The sequence below is a fragment of the Pteropus alecto genome, unplaced genomic scaffold, assembly GCF_000325575.1.
Source record: "Pteropus alecto unplaced genomic scaffold, ASM32557v1 scaffold61, whole genome shotgun sequence".
In the NCBI taxonomy this organism is placed as follows: Eukaryota; Metazoa; Chordata; class Mammalia; order Chiroptera; family Pteropodidae; genus Pteropus; species Pteropus alecto.
The window spans coordinates 6,427,848-6,433,056 of NW_006434835.1; positions in this window are offsets into that span (position 1 = coordinate 6,427,848).

Consider the following 5,209-nt stretch of genomic DNA (forward strand, 5'->3'; position numbering starts at 1 on the left):
GGATTTGTATTCCTTCAGTAGGCACATGTACCTAACACTGTGACGAGTGTAGAGCAGAGGACAGAGGAGGAAAAGATGGCGGTCCTTGCCCTAGGGAGCTCCTGACCCATTGAGAAAGTAGTGTTTGGCTCTTGCAATCATGACAGCTTAGTCACGAAGAACTGATTATCAAGTCATTGTCAGATGGCGCCGTGTGCATCAGGACAGGAGATAGCCCCTTAGCCAGATATATCAGGAGAAGGAAGACTGGAGATTCATTTTCCCTATGTTTATTAAGCATCATCTTACCAGAGACATTTTTTTACTCCACTGGGTAGACGTCTTAGAGGAACTTGTCTAGAAGACTGAGTAAGATGACTAGACCACATTGTTCCAGTTTTCTATTACTGAGTAAAACACTAACCCGATACTTAATGGTGCCAAAAAACTACCACTTTATTATATCATACATTTGTGGGGAAGGAGTTTGGACAGATGGTCTAGCTGGGGTCCGTTGGTGGTGCGCTCCTGGCCGCTGGCCTGGCCTGGAGGGATGGAGATGGCTTCACTTTCACGCCTGGAGCCCTGTCAAAATCCAGTTGGAAGGCTCAGCTGCACGAGGCCCCTTCCTTCTCCTTTGAGGCCTTTGAGGCCTTTCCATGTGGTTTCTCCACCAGGGCAATTGATCTGACTTATTTTATCGCCTGGCAGCTCAGGGCTCCAAGAGTCTAAGCCAGGAGCTTCCAGTCCGCTCAAAGGCAAGGCCTGGAGTTGCCAGTCTCTACTGGTCCAAGCAGTGTCAGACCAGCCCAGGGTCAAGGTGGGGGCAATGAACCCCACCTCTTCCTGGGAAGAGTGTCCAATCTTCTGGCCATCTTTTACCTGGCAAATTTATCTCTCTACTGTGTTTACTTCGTGTGTGTAAGAAAATCTTTGTAATGTATGGTCCAGGTAAAAGCATGATAGGAAAAAGAAAGAAACATCTCAGAGGAGAAAACAGGGAAGTGTATGAAAAGCTGCTGTCATTATATTATGAAAACCAACCTATATGATCCACTGTGCTCTACCCAGCAACGAGCATGGAGCTTGAAGCATAGCAGGTGATCCATCAACAGAACTGAGCTAATTGACAGGCGGTTGTTAACTATATTTGTTGTTATGTGAGTGTTTCTCACACTAAACTGGCCAGGAAAGGTGCCAGGGGAATCTTATTGCAAAACTAGTAGTTTATTGCGTTGACAAAGAGAACATTCAATTAGGCGATTTTCAGGACACAATGGAATCATTTTAGTTGTGAAATGTGGACTTAAAAAATAATCATTTAGAAACATCCAGGAGGCACTTGAAGACTGAATGACAAAATGAAGCCCCTTCACTGAAGCACAGATGGAGGGTCCTGGGTGGGCACAAGAGCGCAGACGCACAGGCAGATTTGGGTTAATCCCTGGTCTCTCCGCCCCACTCCAGAGTCCAGGCTCCTTCCACAATGCCGGGCTTCTGAGATCATGCCACTCATAGATTGATTCATCCAGAAAACAATGATGACAAGCATTACGTGCCCATCGCCACCCTAGCACTGTGGGCACAAAGGGAAATAAAACATGGGCTAAGTCTCGATGGCCTCCGTGTGTTCGGACTGGGACACTCTCTGTCCGTTCTTAGCTCTCGGCAATGTTTGGGCGTCTTCAGATAGATCAAGAAGGTAGGAGACAGAGAGGCTGAGCTAACCCCTTGCCCAGCCACGGAGACACCATGTCAGAGAGAAGCATTCTTGGAGAATGTCAGAGGTGTATGAACTCTGTCAGTGTGGGTCAATAGCTTTTAGCTTCTGCCCCTTCCTGTCCAACATAATAATCACCAGAAGATTCTGACAATGCCAAGGCAGGAAACTTCTGAAATAGCTTCCAGGGACGCCGCCCCCTGGGATCCACGCTCTCGAGTAGTCCTCTCCTCTAGTGTTCTCGATGGCCTGGCGGCTTGCTTCTGATGAGTAGAGTACGATGAAGCAACGTGGAATGTCACTTCCAAGATTAGGCTGTAAAAGATTGTGACTTTCCTCTGGCTTGTCCTCTCTCGCTGGCTCTTCTCGACTTTGCTCTAATGACACAAGCTGCCATGTTGTGAGCTTCCTCATGGAGTGGCCCAGGTGGCTAGGAACTGAGGGAGGCTTCCGGCCAACATCCAGAGAGACAATGAGACCCTCAATCCAACGACAGTCAAGAATCTGAATCCTTTCAATAACGATACAAGGGACCTTGGGAGTGGAAGCTTTGAGGGATAATTCGTTATGCAGCACTAGATAATGATACAAGTATATTAAAAAAGAAGAAGATGCAACTAGCTCAGCCTCTGGTCTAGTGCACTTTCTACTATATGTGAGATTTTTGGCCAATAAAGATCTCTTTTTGGCCAGGGGAACGTCTGGCCAGTTGAATAAAGTCCTAGCGTTTTAGCTCAGCATTTCACCCGCCATGGTCTTACAACAGCCTTGTCTCTTATTCCTGCAGCCTCTGCTTCCACCTCAGGTTACCTGACTGCTGTTTCTCACCCCAGCAGGCCTGTGCCTTCCCACCTCTCGGACCTGGCACAGGACCTTCTCTTAGAAAAACTCTTTTATCTGCACCTGCTGATATTCTGCCCAGACTTCGAGGGCAGCTGGAATGTTTTCCTTTCTTCATTTCCTGGCTGGAAAGATTCTTTTTCTTCTCTAGAGCTTCCAAAGATATTTTAGATATATATTTCTCCCCGATTTTGTACCAAGGACTACTCTGAAGGATGAAATGGCAGACAAAATCCCAGTCTTCATTTAATTTATGTTTTATAATTGTAGCTTCTACAGCTGACTTTGTGATAGGATTTTTTTACATAAATTTTGTGTGCCTCGACTCAGTTATAATTTCTGAGGACAGAGATAAGGTATCTCTAAAGTACGCTCTATGGTGCTCGTTGTAAACAAATCCCAGAGCACCGTACTGTCTATTGTGGACTAAATTGTGTTCCCCGAATTCATATGTTGAAACCTAACCCCCAATGTGACTGGGTTTCGAGATGGGGCCTTTAAAAAGGTATCTAAGGTTAAATGAGGTCATAAAGGTGGGGCCCAATTCCAGTAGGACTGGTGCCCTTATAGAAGAGGAAGAGACACTGGGAGCGTGGACACCCTGGGAAAGGCCACGCGAGGACACAGAGAGAAGGTAGCTGTCTGCAAGGCGGAGACCGACCTGCAGAGAAAGCGAGCCTATGGACGCCTTGACCTCCAGCCTCTACAACTGTGAGAAAACAAATTTCTGTCATCTAAGGCACCGAGTCAGTGGGATTTTTGTCATGGCTCTTCAAGAAGACTCATATACTGTCTTTTAAGAAGAACTCAGCCGAGTGGCACAGTGCGCTGAATAGATTCATCCTGGTGTAAATTTCAGAGGCGGTGGACTCAGTCATCTGAGTGTGACTTCTCTCTTTACCCTGTCCTAGTCAACAGAGCAACTCAATCTGCGGAGACTCAGTTTTTCTTCCCTGTAAATGGGGTTCATCGTGCCTATATTTCACTGCAATCAGGAAGAAGATGAGGTCGTGTTTGCAGAGAGCTTGTCACAAACTAAATGCAGAAAAAAACAATCATTCATGTCCACCTTCCTCTTCTTCCATCTCTGGGGAAAGATACAGTCAGCAGCAGGTCAGGACAGGCATTTGGGGCTTGAGGCAAAAGGAAAAATCAGAAACACCGAGCTACTTTTTATTTGAAATCGCGACATATTTTTCATCACGGATTTTGTTTGTTTGTTTTTTATTTTTTAAAATATTGCATTAAAATATTATTTCTCTTGATGATTAAGGTTTTCGATGCCCCTTTAAATGTCGTGCCGGAGGCAAATGCTTCACTCTCTCTAACCAGTCTGGGCCCTGCCTACAAATCGCATCAAGAAAGCCCTCTTCAGCCTAAGTAGAAAGTCCCTCAGGATTCTTTCTGAATACCCCTGTCTCCGACATGACCATGTACCCCAGACTCTGGCAGGCTGTGTATGGAACAGGGTGGTCACAGTGAGGGCTGATGCTTGTTATCTGGGGGTTTAGGGCTTCTTGTAGGCATTAGGGTCAAACTCTTTTTTTTGTTTGTTTTTGTTTTGTTTTGTTTTTTTCCTCTGAGATGACCTAGGAAGAGGCCCTGGCAGAATGTGACATGAGCTAAGTGAAAGATTTTCATAATGTGTCCTTTTGCCAGTTTTACCTGTGCTTGCCAGAGGGATTTCAGTGAAGTTTGCTAATAGGAATGGGTGAGAGGGCCTGGGTCTGAGCTGGTGAGGCTTTGCAAGCTCCTGATGGATCCTGGGTTTTTCTGCCTGGGGCCCCACAACGGTGCCTCTGTCTTACACACCTGGGCCTCCAGGCGCCTGTCTCTGCCCCCCAGGCCGAGAGCAGCTAGAGGAGGGCATGGGATTTTAGCATATCTTCGACTTCATTGCCTAGCACAGGGTCAGGAGGAGGAGAGAGAAGAGATAGAGGCAGAGAGAACAGCGTGGGGAGAGGAGGGAGGTGGGAGAGCGGGGAGGAGACTTTGGGGCCCATAGTGCTCTGAGTAGTGGGGAAGTGGGGGTAAGGGTTCACCCTCATGGCCCTCCGGACGCTAAACTCAGCGCCCCACCTACCTGTCACCGAATCCTCCTCACAACCGTCTGAGGGCTGTACTAAGATTGTGCCATGTTGTGGAAGCAGAAACCAAGGTTTAGAGACAACCTGTAACTGGCTGAAGGTCACAGAGCTACTGAACTTCAGCGCGAGTGCTCCACACTTGACCTGTCCTATGATTGTTGGTTGACTTTTGTATTTAACTCTTTTCCAGAAGCAGTTGCTCCAGTCTGTCGGGAATCAACCCTGCGGTCACTGAGCAATTGTGTCCTTTAGAAAAACGGCTCATTTCCCTGTGGCAAAATCCCCTAAAAGTCATATTTGTTAGCAGGCTCTTTTATGATGCAAATGAAGAGGAGGAAGCCGAGCCTTGATGATACCTCATATTTTGAGCAAGGGACATTATTTCCTCAAACCATGGTCCCTCAGTTTACACACCCAGGGCCATACACCATCCCCCACCCCACACACAGCAGGACCCATTTTGTAAAGTGTCAGGTTAATTGCTAGAATTCTCCATCCATCAAAGAACAAGCCTCAACCTTTCTAGTACAGGGACTCAATCTGAATGATACAAAATTTCATATTGTCTCGAGTGATAGCAACT